Source organism: Pseudophryne corroboree, chromosome 2, assembly GCF_028390025.1.
Source record: "Pseudophryne corroboree isolate aPseCor3 chromosome 2, aPseCor3.hap2, whole genome shotgun sequence".
NCBI classification, from domain to species: domain Eukaryota; kingdom Metazoa; phylum Chordata; class Amphibia; order Anura; family Myobatrachidae; genus Pseudophryne; species Pseudophryne corroboree.
Window position 1 is genome coordinate 599,260,842 of NC_086445.1, and position 23,251 is coordinate 599,284,092.

Sequence of the window (23,251 nt, forward strand, 5' to 3'; positions counted from 1 at the left end):
CGAAGTATGCACAATGTGTAACATGCATTTTTTGTATTTCCAGCCGTCTTTTATTGTTATGGTGATGGGACACTTTCTCCTGTGCCACGCCCCCCGGGGTAAGCCGGGTCGCCGTCGCCGTCGGGTGCCTATGACGTCACGGGGACTCCCGGTGAGCGGTGGACAGGACTTGCACGAGGTGTAGGGTAATGTATAAAATGTTTGTATTTGGTTCATTTGCAGTTTGTCTTGATAAAGGAGCGACAGCTCTGAAACGTTGACATCAGCAACTGTGTCAGCCTATCTTTTCAAGTCTCCCGAGTGCCAGTCACACACTGTCTATGTTCATATTTCTAAAGGACAGGGCACCGGAGCCATTTCTATTATAAATTACAGGAGGAGTGCCAAACCTCTATATCTACTGATATATATATATATATATATATATATACACTCCACAACAATGGCACACAAGGGATGATCAATAATTCACTTTCCACAGCAGTTTAAGCCAACGTTTCAAAGTTTATCCTTTTTCGTCAGGGCTACAAATGCATAATAAAACAGTCTTACCTTTTATTGAAAAAACACCCCGTGCACCTTCCCGCCGCACATCCACGGCGCTGTAATGCTGACGTCATTCCGCCGGAGACACCAGATCACCAGGCTCCTTTGGATGACGTCTGTGAACGTACCCATCACCTAGCAACAATGTAAACATTAAAATTACACGTAACTGTACAATCGCCACAATGCTTCTTAGCTCACAACACCCACATTTCCAGCAGGGCTAATCAATAAAAAACTCATTTAATTAAAACAATTCAAATTCAGCATTTCATTTAACCCTTTCGGGGCTAGCGTGTTTAAACGCATTATCCAGCGGGCCTCGCATTGTAAAAGTTTTTTACCCCGATCACCTCCCCTGATCGATCTAGGGACGTGATCGATCATTCTGTATCTTAATGATGACAAATTATGGTGAGCTTCTAAAAAATGTCTAGCAACAGGTTGATCACTCAAACCTGTGCTAATGGCTTTTCTAATAGAAGACCTGTGTGCAGCCATTCTCTCCTTGAAAGTGCACTCCGTTTTCCCGATATAGGAATATCCACACTGGCAGATAATTTGGTACACAACAAAGGACGAGTTACAGGTCAGATGATACCTAATTGTGTACGTCTTTCCTGACTGTGGATGCTGGAAAGTGTCACCTTTCAATAAGAATCCACAAGTTGTACAACCGCAGCTAAAGCAGCCATTCTTCCTTTGCAAAAAATGTGTAGATTTTTTAGAAACTAAATCTGTCACATCTGTCTTTACAATAAAGTCTCTAATGTTCCTACCTCGCTTATAACAGGGCATCAGATGTGTATTACTCAACCCTAACTCCGGGTCAGATCTAACTGTTGACCATTGGTTCCTCGACTGTTTTTTAATGGTATTACTACCTACTGTGTAACTAGTAACCCAAGGTAAGATTTCCCTATCATTACCTTTATTCTTACCACCTATCGACAGACGATCATTGTGGTTCATGGCCAAGATTTTCTGTTTGGCCTTCTCCAGCACATCTAAAGGGTAGCCCCGTACCTGAAATCTAATTATCATCTCATCCATCTGTTTTATAGCAACCTCACGGTCACTATTTACTCTCCATACCCGCAACAATTGGGAATAGGGCAAACCAGTTTTTAATGGAGTAGGGTGAAAACTCCCATAATGTAACATGTTATTCCGATCGGTGGATTTCCTAAATAATGACGTCACCAACTTCCCCTCCTCCACTTTGATATTCACATCGAGGAAATTAACCTCCTCCTGACTGACCGAATATGTAAATTTTATGGGACCCTCACCATGATTATATTTGTCTATCACATCAATGAAACCCTGCTTGGTTCCTTTCCATAAAATTAACAAATCATCAATAAATCTTGTATAAAAGAAAATATTCGATCTTACATCAGCATTAGAAAAGAATACATCATGTTCCACCGAAAACATGAACATATTTGCATAGGCGGGTGCGACCGGAGAACCCATCGCACATCCGCCTATTTGCAAATAAAATTCACCTGCATACATAAAGTAGTTTTTACACAATACCATCTGTAATAGTTCCATCGTCCAATTCACATCAGGACCATTATACAACTGATGATTCTCCACAAATTTCTTAGCAGCTGTTAAACCCTCCATTAATGGTATTGACGTGTATAAACTACACACGTCTACACTACATAACCATAAATCAGTGGGGATATCGTTAAGCATAGATAATTTCCGTAATAATGTGGGCGTGTCCCGCAAAAACAAATCGTGATCTTGGACACAAGGCTGAAACAAAGAATCCAAATAAGTTGAAGATAACTGAAATAAAGATTTTCTCGCAGCAATAATTGGCCTGCCCGGTGGTTTGGAACTGTTCTTGTGAATTTTTGGCAAAGTGTAGAAAAGTGGAACCTCAGGGAACTTTGGGATAAGAGCGTCTCTTAATTTATCAGAAATGAGTAAATTATCCACACCCGCCTGTAGTAACACTTGCAAATCTTTCTTAAACAACTCAGTTGGATCGTTTCTCAATTTTCTATAGACTAGAGAATCCGCAAGTTGTCTATCCACCTCTGTGCAGTAATCCTGTAAATTCTGTATTACCAGAGCCCCACCCTTATCCGCTTGTCTGAAAACTAAATCTTTGCTCTCAGACAAACTTTTAAGCGATGTCCATTCTTCCTTCGATAAATTACTACACGTTTGTTTAAAAATAGGTGCTTCCTTCATCACCTCATGTTCTAACACTCGTACTACGGTTTTGATCGTAGCATTTGATGATAGAGGATCAAATTTTGATGGTGGTAGTAATTTCTTCAACTGGGCTGGTAATACTGCAGAAGTTGTATCAGTTATCCCTTGTGGATGTTTGCAAAAAAATTCTTTTAACTTAAGCTTACGCTGGAATTGATTCAATTCCACCTGCCATGATAAATCATTAAATGAATTAGTAGGTACGAACGACAGTCCTCTTGATAATACCTTTGTTTCGGTGTTAGACAGATGATAGTCTGACAAGTTGAAGATTACGTTTTGGATTGTTTCGGGGGTTTTCTTCCACCTTGAGTTGAGCCTCTTCCCCTGGTGCCCCCTACGGGTGATCTTCCTCTTATTCCTGCCGGCATTGCTCGAGTTGCTGGTCCTAAAGGGACACTGCTATTCGGTGGTCTACCCCGACCTTCATTCTCACTATTAGATGACTGACCTTCAAAAGACGAATCCGTAGCACCTCCATGTTGTTTAAACTTCCTGAAAAACGGGCGTCTTTGGTCTCTAAGTTTCGGGTTCGTCCATTGGTAGACGGTTTGTTGCTCATAATCCTTCTCCACCTTCATGAATTTTTCTTTCTTAAATTTCACTAATTCTTTCTTAAAGGATCGGATTTGAGACTCTAGCCTATCATACCAATTTGTCTCTTTGTCGGCATTCAGAGTATCCTTGTGAGATGTTTCAAATATAGAAATTTTCTCTTTAATATCTACTAGCTCTTTATTTGATTGTTCGATAATCAGAATCATTAAATCCATAGAGCATTTATTGCAAATCGCGACCCAGCGTCAGCAAAAAGTCGGGTCATTACGCCCTATAGTAGGGCTGTTTTTAACCCTTAAACCCCGAGGGATTTTTTTCGCTCTATAGTAATCACTCAGTGAAACACTGTGTCCCTTATAGGTCACCTCTCTTTTCTTCAAACGCAACAGATCTCTGTATAACATCTCCGCCGAATCCACTTCCAACTCATCCCATAGTCTATCCTTGTCCAAAATCACTTCTGCCTCTGACTCTGAAAATGTCAACTGGTCTCCCACAGGATAAGAGAAATGTTTGAAGCCGCTCGTGTCTTCCTCTCTTATACCCTCCGCCATTGTAGACGTTGGATTTGGTAATGGCACAGTACGTGTAATAAACTTACCCGAACACGGGATTGTCCTTATTACTCAGATCCATGCAGGATCTAGTACTAAAGATGCACCTGAACGTTTCTCAAAAATATTCAATCGTGTGGGTGCCTTGCCTTAATAACACCTTACTGCACAGGTGTTATACCACATATAGCTTTTCAGGCCGGCACTCCAATACCAACTTTGCTTATCCCGGTGCTCATATAAGATCCACGGCAAGATCCATAATATACACTCCACAACAATGGCACACAAGGGATGATCAATAATTCACTTTCCACAGCAGTTTAAGCCAACGTTTCAAAGTTTATCCTTTTTCGTCAGGGCTACAAATGCATAATAAAACAGTCTTACCTTTTATTGAAAAAACACCCCGTGCACCTTCCCGCCGCACATCCACGGCGCTGTAATGCTGACGTCATTCCGCCGGAGACACCAGATCACCAGGCTCCTTTGGATGACGTCTGTGAACGTACCCATCACCTAGCAACAATGTAAACATTATATATATATATATAGGCAAAGTGTGACATCCCTAGATGCTCCCAGCACCAGGTAAGAGATACTGCATTGCACTCCAGGACTTCTTTGAATCAATTACATTTTACTGCAATATATCAAGGTTTCTGACACTGTTGCTCAGATCCTGATGACGGGTCTCTAGTAACCCAGAATCGTTGATAAATTGCGGTAAAAGTTTACTGATTTAAAGAAGTCCTGGAGTGCCATGCAGTATCTCTCACCTGGTGTTGGGAGCATCTAAGGAAAGGACGCCACACTTATATACATCATTATCAGCAAGGGTACCCAGGCAACTGCATTTACAATAGTGAATACTGAACCACAAGATGAATAAATATATATATATATATATATATATATATATATATACATCCAATTCAGTCGGCACTCAATTAACTCAATGTCCAGCTTCCCCTGGTGCCTGAATCCTTAATCACACAAATGTCCAAAGGCGGAAATAAACGGCACTCACAGGGTATATCATGTCAAAAAACTGGTATATTGATGTGATGTTTCGGAGCACCAGCCCCTTCTTCCAGACACCAGAATGATGATGTCTGGAAGAAGGGGCTGGTGCTCCGAAACGTCACATCAATATACCAGTTTTTTTACATGATATACCCTGTGAGTGCCGTTTATTTCCGCCTTTGGACATTTACATATATATATATATATATATATATAGGCCCTCATTCCGAGTTGTTCGCTCGCAAGCTGTTTTTAGCAGCTTTACACACGCTAAGCCGCCGCCTACTGGGAGTGAATCTTAGCTTCTTAAAATTGCGAACGAAAGATTCTCAAAATTGCGATTACACACCTCTTAGCAGTTTCTGAGGAGCTTCAACCTTACTCGACATCTGCGATCAGTTCAGTGCTTGTCGTTCCTGGTTTGACGTCATAAACACACCCAGCGTTCGCCCAGACACTCCTCCGTTTCTCCAGCCACTCCCGCGTTTTTCCCAGAAACGGTAGCGTTTTTCCGCACACACCCATAAAACGGCCAGTTTCCGCCCAGAAACACCCACTTCCTGTCAATCACACTACGATCACCAGAACGAAGAAAAAGCCGTGAGTAAAATTCCTAACTGCATAGCAAATTTACTTGGCGCAGTCGCACTGCGGACATTGCGCATGCGCACTAAGCGGAAAATCGCTGCGATGCAAAAAAAATTACAGAGCGAACAACTCGGAATGACCCCCATAGTTATATATATAGTTATATATAAATAATTCAAAGGTTATACCGGCACTCCAAAAGATATATAAAGTTTCTTTGCTGCGGTGCCCTCTAGGTCAACAATTGACAAAAATAGAATGAAGAGATTGGTGGCACTCAAGCAGGCTAGTAAATGCAAAGAAAATGTCCCTTTATTTATAAATATATATATATATATATATATATATATATATAGTATTATCATTTACTGTATCAGTGCGCAGTATGTTAGTGTCCATGGAACAAAGTGACTTGCATACTCCCTTTAGTGTGGACGGTGTAATGGTTATCATTATGCATCACAGCACTGAGGTCATGGGTTCTGTTCCCACCATGGCCCTAACAGTGTAGAGTTTGTATATTCTCCCATTGCTGGCGTGGATTTCCACCAGGTACTCTGGATAGGTAGGTTATTTGGCTCCCAACAAAAATTAACCCTAGTGCATGAGTGTACAGGGGCAGACTACATAGGCCAAGTATTTCTTATCTGCCATCAAATTCTATGTGACAGGTCTCACAATAGTACAGCTGTCTGGTTCTCGCCTCCGGCCGGGGAGAGGGAGTGCAGACTAGAGTCCTGGGAGCTGCTATCCACCTCCTCCTTCTCCAGTTTGACCTGCCACCTCCACACTTCCCTATGATTTGTACCTGAACTGTGATCAGGACTAACGCTAGGAGAGAAAGCCTTGTGATGAACATCTACTTACCTCTCCATGTCCGCCACCCTGCATGACACCCTGCCTGCTGTATGTGAGAGTGTAGAGAGCAGTCACTGGACGTTGTGTCCCCTATACTGAGCGGGATGCCAGAGTTATTTATGCGTCTTCTGTCATTCTGCTGCGGAGCCCACCCACACACTGCTGATGCAGGGGTCACCCACTTTATAGGCTGCTACACAGGTACTTAAGGTGTTAAAATAGGAAGAAGAGCTGTTGTGTAGCCTACAGATGGAGCCCTCCTCATCAATCCATATAATAGGATTAACTGAGCCAGGGCAGTCGGACTTAATCCCCTGCTGTATTGTTCTTGAAAGTGGCGTTTGTGTGTTTTTGATATATATATACTGTATATCGGCACACCACTGCGCCAAAGCATCTACATTGTGACACACTGTTGGGTGAGGGAGTACTGTAGGTGTGCTATAAAGGTATGCTGGTGTCTATTTTATTGTGATGACTGACTTGGAGTGCCATCCACTTTGTATGTGCATCTATATTACTATTTGGAAAGGCACCTGAGCACGCTACTACTGTTCAACATGAGTGCAGGATAGCTACATATGAAGGGTGTGTATGTATACAGTATGTAGGGGGGGCACCAACATTTATCATGCCTCCGGGCGACTGGGGCGAACTTACGCCACTGTTCAGAATAGACTGGAAATGAATGCTATTGAGGGTAATAAAACTGTAGGAACACAAACACTCCAAATTCTGTTATTTTAGCTGTTTTTATGATTTATTTATTTAAATTCCAGATTCAAAAACAAAACCCGCAACGGTGGTTTTGGCAAAACAAATACAGATCTAAAATATAAAGGCGATCCAGATCCAAAGCACAAAAAATTGCCCAACGCACACTCCTACTTCATATGCTCTTCCATTCTTACCCCTCAGTTTCGAAAAAAGGTGATATGGGGAAGGGAATACAAATTCTGCACCAGTGGGTACTAGAGTACCTAAATAAGATTCCCCAAATATTAGTCATAAATCATGGTTCTATTATTGGTATGGGGGTGCTGCTAAAGACAATAAATATAGGCTATGAATAACAGAAAGGAAAGGAATATAACTTTTATTTTATATCTTTTAAAAACGCCTTGATATGTGAAATATAAAATGAGTTGGAATAAAGTGAAATAAAAAGTGAAATCAGTGATTAAAAATCGTAACTCATTGTGTGTTTATTGAGTATTTCCTTTTAATTCAATATTGATAAGTCTCAAATGTAATATGTAGTTTAGTACATTAATAATATCTATGAGATAAAACACTCTATCTGTTATTAGTAATACCCCCATGTCCCATCCAATGTACAGTGCATATACGTTGAGTAGAAAGTGCTAAAAACGTTGAACACCTATTATCGGTATATATGTGTTATCATACTCATTCTGCTCACTCATGGGGCCTAATTCAGACCTGATCGCTAGCAGGCGATTTTTGCACTGCTGCGATCAGAAAGTCGCCGCCTACTGGGGCAGTGTATTTTAGCTGTTCAAGTGTGCGAACGCATGTGTAGCAGAGCTGTACAAACAGATCTTGTGCAGTCTCTGCACAGCCCAGGACTTACTCAGCCGCTGCGATCACTTCAGCCTGTCTGGTGCCGGAATTGACGTCAGGAACCCTCCCTACAAACGCTTGGACTCGCCTGTGTTTTTCCAACTGCTCCTTGAAAACGATCAGTTGCCACCCACAAACGCCCTCTTCCTGTCAATCACCTTGCAAACGCCCGTGCGAAATCATTCTTCGCACAAAGCCATCGCTGAGCGGCGATCCACTTTGTACCCATGCAATGCGCCTATGCATTGCGGTGCATATGCATGCGCAGTTTAGACCTGATCGCAGGCTGTACGAAAACGCAGACTAGCGATCAGGTCTGAATTAGGCCCATAGTCTGCTAACTGTGCCCAACCCAAAATGGTTTTGGCAGACCGATCGCCAATAAGTCTGTTTTTTTGTAGCACAGGAACTTACTATTGGAAGATATTTTAACATAGGCATGACTGTGCATTAAGAATAATCTACACTCTACGGCCTTCCAGTTTCCTCTCTATCTCTGTCCATTCCACCAGGTTCATGCAATTCATCACACATCCGCTGTAACTTTTCACAAATCCTTGGGTACCCAGGCAATCATGTGGCCACCAGTGTGCTGAACGTGGTGGATATTTTCTTGTAGCTTCCATATTTATCTCCCTTGTGTTTCCTCCAGGGACGTGCGGTGAGCAAAATGGCTCAGGAGGCTCTGGCTGACCCCAGAGCCAGATTTACATGCAATATATGAGCCAAAGGGTACATCTGGGCATTATACACAGGTGCAGCAGTATAAACTCCTGGAAATTTGGTGAGTTTTGATCTGAGATGTGCGGAAAAGATAAGCAGGTGAAGCACTGCCTCACCTGCCATAGACTTTTTACTCCAGAGTTTGGGCTATAAAAATTATTAGAATAATGCAAAGAAGATATTTCAAACAAATTATTACTATTTTTCATATACGTTAGTCAGTCAAAACTCTGGTTTAAATGTAAGTATGACAGGAAAGGCTCTGCCTCACCTGCCTCACCCGCCTCACCCCACCGCACATCACTGGTTTCCTCCATGATGAACCCACCCGACTCGGCTTCAGGGAGATTACTAGACTCTTCAGGGAGAGTACTACTATTTCAGGGAGCCTCTTTCACATTCAGGGAGTGTTGATAAGTACTGTATGATTAGAAGGGGAGAGCAGACTGGTTATTTAGTACTACAAAAGTGTTTTGCACCAGTCAGTTTGATAAAAAGAAACATCAGTTATTATCGTTGATATTGATTTTCATAGTCTATGCACTAAGGACAAGTACCAACAATAATGTCTTTTGTACCAGTCATTGGGGCATATGCATTAATTATATTTTGCCAATTACTATATAAAAACAGATGTTTTTGCAATATTTTCAAAAATGATTATTTCCAGCATTTATTAAAGGACTTTTGGAGGAGATGTTGCAAAAAATCTCCTCTATGCCCTAAAATGTGTATCCATTCCAAATGCTGGTCGCTTTCCCATATGTCCAATGTCAGTATTTACCAAGTGCAAAAATGTTTTATTTATTTATTTTTTGGATGGAGCACTCCAAAATGCAGCAGAGGCTTTCCTCCATTTTAGACTAGAGAGAAAGGGGATCTTCAGAGAGCCCTCTCCAGTTCTTCTCCTCTGCCCTGCCTCCCAGCACAGCTGAACCGATGTCATTGAATGTTGAACTACAGTGACAGATCCTGCCAGCAGCACATAACACATCCTGTTATCCTTTAATTATGCTTTGACATTTCTAATAACTGGGGCATAATCGGGGAGCAATTTAAAATGTAAAAAAAAACAAAATGGAATACTGTAGTTCAGTGGTTTCCAAACTTTTTTGAATCACGGCGCCCTAGAATATCAGAATTTTTTCACTGCACCCCTAGGCCAAAAATTTCTTATTGAGAAATTTAGAAAGAAATATTACATTAAGTAGATCGCGTTTATATGTCATCCTTCAGGGTCAGTTGTGTGGTGAGGGACAAGATTTGCTTCTGTTTGGCCACATATTTTATGACTGGCAGCCACCAGCACTGGTTTTGCCTATTATATTGACCATGAGTAATTTGAATTGGTCCTGGACCACCAACCCAGGGCACCCCTGCAAGTGTCCCGAGGCACCCCAGGGAGCCACGGCACACAGTTTGGGAACCTCTGCTGTAGTTTACTTATCTGTTACTTGGAAAAATGTTGAGCCTGTGATGACAAGTGCTGCTGTCCTCCTCAGCTGCTGTCCTCTTTGGACTGACTCAGTTCCACAGTGCAAGGCAAGCGAGTGCAGTTTGGGCAGCTATGTTAGTGCTGCTGTGCATGCCAGGTGTAAGGTCAGTGTATATGCAGAACAAAAGGATGCATCTGGTTACAGCGATCTTCACTAATGCTAACAATTAGCCAGGACTGTTTATTGCAAGCTCTTTCCCAGCACTTTTATAATGGTAAATTCTAGCGACTAAGGGTACCGCAAGCTCTGTTCCAGAACTTTCATAATGGTAAATTCTAACGATTAGCTTTGACGTAACATTTATCAAGTGCATTCTATAAAATTATATGCAGCATCTGATTGGTTGCCATGGCAAATTCTCCACTGGCTCAATTCTCCACTCTTTTCACTGCTTCATGAATAGACATATAAGTGAATTACCGTATTGCAATTATGGACAAATCATCACACCAAAACCGCATTTCAAATGCTCATTGTGGTAAATATTCTGCATAGTGTATAAACAAATACATCAGTTGATATGACAGTGAGGCGGAAACAATTTTCTACACCTAGATAGTAATGGCTGGCACTAATCCAAAAATGTGTTTTTTTGTGATCAATGGTAATTAGTGATGGTCAACGTCTACTATGCTGTACAAAAGCAGCTTTGATGCATCATTCCATAGAGCAGTGAAGCAAAGTTTCCATATGCAGAGCACGTTTTTTTTTACTTCACAAAATGACTTGCATTGTATACCATTCCAGAGCCCTTGAATTGTATACCATCTAAGAGCCCTTGAATTGTGTACCATCTCAGATCTGTTGGGGTGTATTAATGAAGCAGTGAAAAGAGTGGAGAAGTTGCAAATGGTAACCAATCAGCTTCTCCGTACAATTATATAGTATGCACATTATAAATGTTACTTCAATGCTGATTGGTTGCCATGGGCATCTTCTCCACTCTTTTCACTGCTTCATTAATAGACCCCAACAGATCCGGCCAGGGACCTCTCTCCCTGCAGCGCCTTCCCCCACCTCCGCAGACATGTCCACCTGCAGCCAGCTCCCCCCGCCGGCCGCCGATCTCTGCTACCCCCGCGGCCCGCAGGCACCTCTTTCCCTGCAGCGCCTCCCCCCGCCATCCCAGACATGTCCTCCCACAGCCAGCTCCGGACGCCGATCACTGCTCCCCCCGCTGACCACCCGCTCACGGCCACCGCCATCTGCACTCCTGGCCACTGCTGTCAGCGCAGGACCGGACCCTGTGTACGGCCAAATCCGACAGTCGGATTTGGCCGTCCACTGAATAGGGGTTGTCGGATCCATTACGACAACTGCATGTCGGAATTGATCCGACTCTTATTGAATATACCCCTAAATGGAGCAGCTTCCCTCTGTGACAATGATATGACAATGATGCTATTCATATTGAAGCATTCAACCCAACAGAGTCTTCCCAATTCTGATAGAAACGTATTGGCAAAGATCATTTTTAATCATCTGATATTTTTTTTCCCCAGCTCAGTGCAGCTGTCCCTCTCTTATCAACACCTCAGGGAAGGAAAAAAGCACTTTGGAAGCCCTGGATCAGCGCAGGCCTGAGAAGCTGGGTAAGTACTTTCTGGCTAGATCAATCACAGCCTCTTGGAAGAGTAAACCTTGAGTATCTCTATGCTGTCCCTGGTAGATATTGTTTCCCAGAGCAATTTATAGATTGGCTTCTAGAGACAGGCACAGAACTTCCAATTGATTAATGGGCAGGTTGTGAGTAAGGCAAGATTAACTTTAGCTATCTGCTGTGTTTGCCATTGACCCTTAGATATTGGGGCTAATTCAGGTTGGATCACAATTCGCTATCCAACCTTAATATTTGCGTTCACCCCGCAGACACATGCATAGGTTCCATCACATTTACTTCGGGTGACCCGCAGTAATTAAGAACTCCTCTGCCTGACTGACAGGCAGAGGCGTTCGCGGGGCAACAACGCTTCTTTTCCAAGGAGGAGACGGAGCGATACGGGGGCTGTGTTGGCAAAACAGAGGTGTGGCAGTGCGAATGGGGGGTGTGGTGGCGTGAATGGGGTCATGGCATGGCGTGGGCGTTATCGGGGACTAGCCGCTGCTATGTGAAAAATGGTGATGGGCCTCCTGCCGTCGCGAGGCATCCACAATTTCAGTTATCACGCTGAAATTTGGCTCAATCGCAATTTCAGCGCGATCGCATCGCTGGGCGGGAATTAGCATGGTGGGCGGCCTTGCCGTGCGATGGGCGGCCCCCAGCATGCAAGCAAAACGATTGTAAGTTTAATCTTTACTGAATAAGGGGCCTAATTCAGGTCTGATTGCAGCAGCAAATTTGTTAGCAGTTGGGCAAAACCATGTGCACTGCAGGGGGGGGGGGGGGGGGGCAGATATAACATGTGCAGAGATAGTTAGATTTGGGTTGGGTGTGTTCAATCTGAAATCTAAATTGCAGTGTAAACATAAAGCAGCCAGTATTTACCCTGCACAGAAATAAAATAACCCACCCAAATCTCTGCACATGTTATATTTGCTGATCGCAGCAGCAAGTTTGTTAGCAATTGGGCAAAACCATGGGGGTCATTCAGACCTGATCACTCGCTGCAGTTTGTCGCAGCGCAGCGATCGGGTCGGAACTGTGCATGTGCCGGCGCATGGCAGTCGCTGGGCGGGGGGGGCTGAATGCGGGCGTTAAGCCCCCATTTAGTAGGCGCGGTCCGGCCAACGCAGGCGTGGCCGGAGCTTTGGGGGGGCGTGGCGCGGCAGCTGCGTGACATCTCACGCAACCGCTGTGGCCAGCGGCACACAACTCCCGGCCAGCCGCAGGAGCTGCGCTGGCCGGGAATTACTCCACAGAAACAAAGGCATCACCTCTGTGCGATGCTTTTGTATTTGTGCGGGGGAAGCCGGCACTGACATGCGGGGCGGACTAGCCCTGTGCTGGGCGTCCCCCAGCATTTCTGAGTTTACGATCGTAGCTGTGCTAAATTTAACACAGCTACAATCAACTCGGAATGACCCCCCATGTGCAGTGCAGGGGGGGCAGATGTAACATGCACAGAGCGAGTTAGATTTGGGTGGGTTATTTTGTTACTGTGCAGGGTAAAATGGCTGCTTTATTTTTACACTGCAATTTAGATTTCAGTTTGAACACACCCCACCCAAATCTAACTCTCCCTGCACATGTTATATCTGTTGGTTTTGCCCAACTTCTAACAAATTTGCTGCTGCGATCAGATCTGAATTACCCCCATGGCCTTGGTCCATTGTTTCTAGTCCTAGATTAAATGGCAGCTGCTCATGTGGATGATGTTACAGCTGCAGTGTTAAATTGGGATGAGCCAGGAACATTAGGGGGAGAATTCAATTAAGGGCAAATCCGTTTGCAGAGCCAAATCAGCATGGCAGTGTCCACACTGTATGACAGCCGATCTCGCACAATAGTGTTCGCTACCCCACAGCTTAGCAAGCACTTTTGTGCAAATCTGTCATTCAGCCGGCTGTGAAAAAGCAATTTGCACCCTTCACAGGCAATTGAATTCCCCTTTAAGAGTGAAGTTTTTAGGACAAGGAGAAGGATGATGATTTCTACCTCACAGGTGCTTTCTCTAGTGCTCAACTGAGCATTATGCTGCTTTCACATCGCAAAACCTGCTTTTGAAATGGTTCTTTAAACGGTTCTTAAAACGGGTCTGAGCAGTTAAACCCCCTTCACATGCATGTTGTAACCAGTATATTACCATTTCATTACCGTTTTGGTACCTTTCACACTGAACCCGTTTCACCCATACAGAACAGTGGTTGTCATTTTAAATGTTTATTTCCTGCTTCTGCCTGGTGACATCACACATGGAGACAGCCTATCACCTTCTGGGGCTTGCAAATACCGTTTCAGACCCTTTCACACTGCACAATGAAACGGGTCTGAAACGGGTAGGACCCTGCTTTTTTACCGTTTCAAAATACCGGTATTTTGAAAACGGTAAATTGAAGGTGACCCTTTCCCATCGCAGCTCGAACCGTTTAGGAAGCCAGTAAAACTGCATTTTACCGGGTTCAAGCTGCGGTGTGAAAGGGGTATAAGTGTAATAGGAATTAGTTATAACTATGGGCAGTATGCCCTGCAGAACTGGGAGGAGAGAGTGTAAGCAGCCTCTTTCATCATAGGACCTCATTCAGCAAGGATTGCAGTTTCTGCTAAAAAGCAGTTGCGATCAAATAGTTGCCGCCCAGAAACAGAGAAAAAAAAACATTGCAGAAATTACGAATGCATCGCAATGTGTGTTCTGATCACAAACCATACACAATTACTGGAACATCGACGATTTTTCTCATCTGCACCATGCAAGGTCGTCCACACTTTTAGCGATGCAACAGGCTGGAAGTGGTCATAGCAATTTTAGCGACGCAGAGGACCTCCTTAAAAACGCCTGGGCACGCCTATGTTTTTTCAGACACACCCAGAAAACGGCAGGTTCCTGCCCAGAAACGCTGGCTTCCTATCAGTCTAACAGAGTCTGCACTGCGATTATGACATGTACGCAATTCTGTCACTATTTCCCCTCACGAATGCGTCATGCAGTTGCTGCACATGCGCAGTCATTCGGCCGGATTGTATAGAAACAGACAAAATCAGCTGCGCAAAGTATCAGGGAAAGGACAGTACAATTTTAGGAGAACCGATGTATGTATATAAATTGATTTATTAATGAAAAAGCATAAAATAGCAGTAAAAGATGACATAAAATTGTTGGATATAAAAAGGCACACCTTGACTAAGTTTATCCGTTTAAACAGACACCAAATAGTGTCGGTTCTCTATATGGAAGTCCACAAAGGGAAATAAAGTCCAGCTGTTTGTTGGAAAGCAATAGATGGTAATAGCCGTAATGTTAATACTGGAAGTGAATGATCAGTGCAGTAGACATCCCATAATAATAAATTGGGGGAGTGATCCAGTGTTATTTATTGTTCAATTACCTCTCCTTAGGTGGGCTGGTCCAAAGCCGAGCGTCCTCGGCGATGTGTCCTGCAATGCCCACTGTGCGAATGCCGCAGGGGAGAGGGAGCCGTGGATTCACTGTAAAGTGTATGCCGTGTGCTGGTTTATCCGGCTGACGGGGAGCCGTATGTTGATACGGGCGGCTCGAGAATTCAGATCCGCGGCTATTCTGGGATCTCTGTGGAGATGAAGGACGGCTTGCGGGGAGAACAATCCCGCTAATGCTTTCAAATCGGATACCTCGGCAGGTGTGCAGACAGGAGGCGTGGCCTAACTAGTTTCATCACGTGACCCGTGACTTTCTCAAAGGAATATACCAGCCTCAATCTGGATCCACTTTTAAAGCAGGATAATTAGTTAATTATGTACAGGTGTAAACATTCATTGGATTGCTCCTAGCTAATTACATACATCGGCTCTCAAGGGATACAAAGCTGATACAAATATCCAGCTGTGCTGAATTATAATCCCAACACTTTAAAAGTACTAAAAATGTGTCTACATTAATTCAATATAATATAAAAACGCTCAGAAAATTAATAAACTTAATAATAATAAAACATGATAAGTAATGATAAATAAATAAAATAAAACAACAAAGAATGAAGCCAAGGGGCGCAAAGTAAAAATAATATTGGTAATAATAATATTTTAACCAAAGGGTCTAAAATTATATTAATTATATTAATAGAACTATATAATAATATATGCAAATATGTGTTATGCAAATACGGATGGAAAATATATAATAAAAGAATGACAATAAAAAATAATAAACATTGCTCAAAGTTAGAATCGAACCAGAATAACTTAAATTTACCAACGCATAGGATAATACCACTATGCCACAGAGGCTGGGATAGAGGATAATCAACATTTGAAACATTTAAAAAATATTATGATAGCATGTTTATAAAGGGGTCATAGGTTATAATAGACCTCCCAAAGTTAAACAATAGCGTTAGCACGGTCATAGAGAACGAATAATAATAAAAAATAAAAATAATAACATAATAATATAAAGTAAACAATGATCGAAATATTAATCACGGTTCGAACGTGAAGTTGAACCGGAATAACTTAGGTTTACTAACACGACGGATAATACCACTGTGTCACGGAGACTAGGGCAGAGGATTATCAATATTTAGAGTATGTTATAATGACGTGTTTATAAAGGAATCATAAAATGTGAAAATAAAATAAAGTAAGTTAAAATAAACCTCTCAAGAATGAATATTAACATTGGCACAAACATGGAGAGAGAGTAATAATAATAATAATAGGAATAGGAAGGGGGGGGGGGGTTTGGAGGCAGGGCAATTGTTGAAAAATGGCTTAAGAATCTAATTCAATAGACTCATAGCTCATAAGATAACTTAAGGATCGAATTCAATAGACTCATTGAGCCCTTCGGGGACAAGGGTTCTGAGTTTGTGGATCCAATAATTCTCCCTGAGACAAAGTTTCTTATATCTGTCTCCCCCTCGTAAAGTGGGTAATGTGGTTTCAATGCCTATTAGATGGAGGTCATCAGGATTCTTCTGATGAAATTCAGAAAAATGCCGAGACACACTATGGAAAAGAAAGCCCTTTTGTATATTTCGTCGATGTTCTAGGAATCTGATCTTTAACTTACGAGTGGTTCTTCCCACATAATAAAGATTGCATTTACAAATCAAAATATATACTACATATGAACTGTTGCAGTTGATGAAGGACTTAATTTCAAACTGTGTCTGGTCCAAGGAGTTGAAATATTTGCAATTGTTCTGGATGAAAGAACACGTGATGCATTTATTAGCACCACATTTGAAGCACCCTTTGGTTCTTGTGAGCCACTGAGAGGTTTCTATCGAAGTAGCATGGGCAACCTGATCTCTTTTATCCGTGAAAAGACTGGGAGCTAAGTGTTGTTGTAGGTTAGTAGATTTCTTGAAGATAACTAATGGTGTGTCTTTCAATTCTGTTCTGAGTGTTTGATCTGTCAGTAATATAGGATAATTAGTTCGTATAATGTTCCTAATTTTTGAAGAAGCAATATTGTATTGTGAAATGAAGGCTGGTTGGTTATCATCAAATTTATGAGGTCTTGTTTTATAGGCAAGAAGATCATTCCTATCCAATAAATCAGCCTTCTGTCTAGCCATTTGAATAAGGGCCATCGGGTAACCTCTATGTATAAATGATAGGGAAAGTTCATCTGCTTGTTGATGGTAATCAAAAAGATTACTACAATTGCGTTTAATACGCCTAAACTGACCAAAAGGAATATTATCCAACCACGGTTTATGGTGCGAACTACTATAATGTAAATAATTGAGGGTATCGACCTCTTTCCGAAAAGTCTTGGTGGAGATTTTGCCATCAATTATGGACAAGGTTATATCGAGGAAAGAAATAGAGGATCTATGTGAAGTGCTCGTGAAGGTTAAATTAAATTCATTAGTGTTAAGCATGGAAACAATATTAGAAGAAAGTGAAATATCACCGTCAAAGATGAAAAACATGTCATCTATATACCGGCCATAGAAGACGAGGCCCGCGCCAAAGTCGCGCCCCCACACATGGGAGTCCTCAAAGGCCCCCATGTAGAGGTTGGCGAAACTCGGCGCGAACCTCGTCCCCATGGCCGTACCGAGTATCTGTAAATAATAAATTTTATTAAATATAAAAAAATTATGAGATAATATAAAAGAAATAGAGTCCAATATAAATTGTTGTAACTCAAGTTGAATGGAATTGGACTTCTTGAGGGACTCGGCTACAGATGACAGGCCCCTTTGATGTGGGATATTGGAATATAGAGCCTGTGCATCACAGGTCATAAAAAGAATGAACTTTTCCAATTAATTTTGGAAATAGCATTAAGAAAAAAAGTGGTATCTTTTATATGTGATTGAAGAGATGAGGCAAGCGGCTGTAAAAAATAGCAACAAAATGTGATAAATTAGAAGTGAGGGACCCTACACCAGAAATAATAGGTCTCCCAGGAGGTGCAGTGAGTGATTTATGAATCTTAGGAAGGTGATAATATGTAGGGGTGATAGGGTGAGCAGGTATCAGATATCTAGATTCTTCCCTCGTTATAGTGCCTTTGACAGCTGCTGCTTGTACTAATAGAGTCAAGGCCTTATGGAAATCCAGTGAGGGGTTTGAGGACAATTTAGTATAGACACTGGTGTCGTCCAGCTGTCTAAAAGCCTCAGCTAAATAATCATCAGTGTCCTGAATGACAATGGCCCCTCCCTTGTCCGCAGGCTTGATGACAAGGGAGGGGTCATTAGTCAATCTCTGAAGGGCCATCCTCTCTTGGACAGATAAATTCTGCCTGAATCTAAATTTCTTATGGGCTTTCAAGCACAATTTATTCATATCATCTAAAGTCTTTTTATAAAAAATCTCAATGGGAGGGCTCCTATGGTGTTGAGGAAAAAATTGGGACTTATTTCTAAACATCAACCCACGATCACCAGAACGTTCATGGTTGTAAACCTGTACAGTTTGGTTGGATGAATCACTTTCCGAAAGTAGAGATTCCAACATATCCAAACCTATTCTATCATAATCATCCAGAACAATGGGTGTGCCCTCAATTTTTCGTTGGGCCAATTTTTTCGTGGCAAAATACCTTTTGCGCGCCAAGGTGCGAACATAGGTATTTAATTCTACAAATAATTTGAAGAAGGCAGGGGGTTTTGAGGGAGCAAATTTGAGACCTTTGGTCAGTAGTGAGGTTTCAGATTTCCCAATTTTTACAGAAGATAGATTGAAAACTTGGGTTTGTTTTAAGTTCTCAAATCTCGTTTTTTTTCCCTGTAATTTGCGCCCTCCTCTGCATCCTCTGTGTTGTCTTCTCTCGCTCTCTTTGGGGAGTCTATCCTGAGTTGTTCGTAGCGATTTTGGGTGTGATATGGAGGTCTCGGTTTGTGAAACCTCTGATCCTTCTCCAAAAAATGCGTGGTATTAGGAGTATTAACAATTTGTAATGTGTCTACTGTGTGGATATTCCTCTGTGTAGGTATTTTTGGTCGTACAGAGGGTTCAGTTAGAGGAATACTCTGTGAAGGATAAAGATCACTACGATTAGTATATGTATGGGCAGATTGTAAATTCTTATTATGCTGATGTTTAAAATCAGCCCTATCAGGTCTCTTAGATTGAGAGGAGGTTCTGGTGTTCTCCAATTGGAAGTACTACGGGATCTTCCTCTATTGAGGGGATTAGAGCCCTTATTAAAGCTACGGACTCTATTCTGATTATAGTCATCAGTGTCTCTACTAAACTTCTTATTTTTTCCCTCAATAACCTCTTTCTCATATTGTTCTAATTTACGATTTAGTTTATGATCATTAAACTGGAATTGTGGATGATTAGAAAAAGTCTGCACTGCGATTATGACATGTACGCAATTCTGTCACTATTTCCCCTCACGAATGCGTCATGCAGTTGCTGCACATGCGCAGTCATTCGGCCGGATTGAGATTCTCAAATTTTGCAATGCAACCTGAATAAGGCCCTTATCTCAGTGGAGTGAATGGACGATACCACCCAGAGAGGGTTTATCTGGTGAAAGCATTTTATTTATCCGTATGGTGCTTTATGTGAAATATATCTTCTGCAAGTACTGTATATGTACTTTTGTGGGATTTTGATTGAAGTAAGTAATGAGCACTTAGGATACATTGAAAATATAATGTACTATCTTGTAGTACCAGAAATTGCCTGTGTGATATCATCAGAGCCGGCCATAGGCATAGGTAAACTAGGCAATTGCCTAGGGCATTTGATATGCCTAGGGGCATCAGCAGCTTCTGCTGATTAAAATGATATGCAGCATGCCTATATTCTGTGTGTAGCATTTCGTATGCAGATACAGCCACAGTCTCACACAGTATATAGGCATGCTGCATATCATTTTAATCAGCAGAAGCTGCTTGTGCATCCTAGCCTATAACACTGCAAATAAGATGCATTTTCATTAAAAGAAAGGTGCCCGATGTTAGCATTGAGGCAACATTTATGAGGACACATCTGTATCCAAGCAGAGGTCACAGTGTTCATGGCAGTGTGAGTGCTGTGTGCATGTGAGTGGGTTGGTTGTGCAGTAGTGTTCAGAATATGTGTAAGGAGCATTATGTGTGTCATGTAAAAATGTATTAATAATGTGCAACATATGTGTAAGGGGCACTATATGTGTCATTATGTGTATAAGGGCATTAATAATGTGCGGCATATGTGTAACAGGGTACTACTGTATGTGTGTATAGGGGCACTAATAATGTGCACCAAATGTGTAGGGGGCACTCTGTGTGTCATTATGTGTATAACTGCATTAATAATGTGCGGCATATGTGTAAGGGACATTATGTGTAAAAGGGCATTAATAAAGGTCATAATGTGTAAGGGGCATTACTGTGTAAAATTATGTGTATAAATGCATTACTAATGTATGGCATTATGTGTATAAGGTGCTCTACTATGTCGCATTGCGTATAGAAAGGGCACTACTGTATGGTCTAATGTGAATAAAGGGGGTAATTCCAAGTTGATCGCAGCAGGAAATTTTTTAGCAGTTGGGCAAAACCATGTGCACTGCAGGGGAGGCAGATATAACATGTGCAGAGAGAGATAGATTTGGGTGTGGTGAGTTAAATCTGCAATATAAATTGCAGTATAAAAGTAAAGCAGCCAGTATTTACCCTGCACAGAAACAAAATAACCCACCCAAATCTAACTCTCTCTGCACATGTTATATCTGCCCCCCTGCAGTGCACATGGTTTTCCCCAGCTGCTAAAAAAATTTCCTGCTGCGATCAACTTGGAATTACCCCCAAAGAGCAATATGGTGTGGTGTAATGTGAATAAGGAGCAATTCAGTGTGATATAATGTGAATAAGGGGCTCTACTGTGAGGGGTAACTTTATAAGGTAAAGTAATACTACTGTGTGATTTAATATCAATTATGGACACTATCGTATGATCAAATGTGAATTAAATTGCAGTACTGTGTGGCGTAATTGGAATTGGGGGTACTATTGTGTGGCCATGCCCCTTGCCAGCAAAAACACACCCCTTTTTGGGCTGTGTGCCAAATGTGCGAACTGTTCCTATTTAAAATATTGCCTAGGGCATCATATTGGTAAGGGCCGGCTCTGGATATCATAAATCCAGATGGTCAAAGCTTCAGACTCAAAAACAGGATTTTGTCTATAACGCTTTTCAGAGTGATCACATGAAGAATTTGCTAAGGACAGGACCATAACATTTATGTTGTTAAGCACAAGAAAAATATCAAGAAAAGTTTATATATATATATATATATATATGTACGTATATATATATATATATATACAGGTTGAGTATCCCTTATCCAAAATGCTTGGGACCAGCGTATTTTGGATATCGGATTTTTCCGTATTTTGGAATAATCGCATACCATAATGAGATATCATGGTGATGGGACCTAAATCTAAGCACAGAATGCATTTATGTTACATATACACCTTATACACACAGCCTGAAGGTAATTTTAGCCAATATTTTTTGTAACTTTGTGCATTAAACAAAGTGTGTCTACATTCACACAATTCATTTATGTTGCATATTCACCTTATATACACAGCAGGAAAGTAATTTAATACAATATTTTTAATAACTGTGTGTATTAAACAAAGCTTGTGTACATTGAGCCATCAAAAAACAAAGGTTTCACTATCCCAGTCTCACGCAAAAAAGTCCGTATTTCGGAATATTCTGTATTTCGGAATATTTGGATATGGGATACTCAACCTGTATATATATATATCATACTCTTTAAATGTTATAGCAAAATGCCTTAAGCATCACTATGTTTGCTGCCGAAGGTACTTCAGTTCCTGCTCAAGAATATCCCTTGTGATATTTCCAAAGTGTGCAAACCAAAGAAGTCCATATGTAGTCTAAAGACTCTAAACTGTGACTATACAGGAAGGAATAAGGGTATTTTAGTTACGTAAATTCACACACACAACAGACAGAGATATAAAGAGCGTGAACCAGATCAGAGTAGTACTAAATCTGCCTAGCATCTGTGGGCCCACCGAGGGCCTAGAACTGGCCTGTGCCCATTCAATATACTTAGTCTGTGTAGTGATTGTGTCCGCCTCTAACGAAACATCCAGGAAACTTAGGTATCCATCATGAAAAATACACTGATTTGGCTGCAGAGTGCCATCGCAGGGGCAGAGCTTGTGAGCAAGCTCTGTCCCTGAATGCAATAATTGATACAACCGTGCAATCAATTATCGAATTGTGGATTTGGCCGATATTATCACAGCACATCCGCATCCTCAGATGCAGATGATGATAAATAAACCCCAAAGAGTGGCACATTGGAAAATCTAGGAAGGTGGATGCTCTGCAGAACAATATTCTATGAGAAAACAGAAGTACAGGTAATTGCTTTGTGAAATACAAGAAAAATACATGTCATCTCGTGAAGAATCATTGCATTTTGTCATTGTAAATTATCATTTCTTATCAATGTATATAAAAATCTGTTGCCAGGACAGTGACTACAAGGCTCCATGTGAACGTTGTATGTAAGTTGTAAATTCTATAATATTGTAGCAGTAGAACCACACATTAACTAAGATTTGCTTAAATTTGCAACTATTCATTATACATGATATAACTCAGTGAACACAATGAGAACTTTTAGTTCTCAGTTTCAGTCCTGACATTAATAATAAAACTATCCCTTCCTCCTTGCTTAGGTGCTACAAGTAGAAGTTCCTTATTTGAAAAGATACAAGGTAGAGAAACAAATTGTATGTACACCTAGTCTACCATAACAAAATCAAAACATTTGAGGACCAACTGAGGAACAGCAAAGCCAGGCAGAGCTCTAGCTAGGTGCCATGGTTCCCGGAGCAAGGGTATGTTTTGGCGCCCCCCTCCCATGTACTGAATTGGGGGCCTAGCCAACATGTGGTGACATGTTACATTTGAAAATAAATAATATTTAAAAATCCTAAATTGGTGGCAGGGCCAGTTCTAGACCATGAGGAGCTCAGGGAGAAAGTCCTTTG

The 23,251-nt window shown here is 41.6% G+C and overlaps 1 protein-coding gene across 1 annotated transcript in view; it reads left to right on the forward strand.

Moving 5' to 3' along the window:
- FGR (FGR proto-oncogene, Src family tyrosine kinase) overlaps window positions 1–23,251 on the forward strand; it is a 370,485-nt gene that overhangs the window by 71,007 nt on the left and 276,227 nt on the right. The window contains exon 2 of the mRNA XM_063954690.1: window positions 11,677–11,766. The gene's annotated coding sequence lies outside the window, so the exon portion shown is untranslated. The remainder of the gene's footprint in view (window positions 1–11,676; window positions 11,767–23,251) is intronic.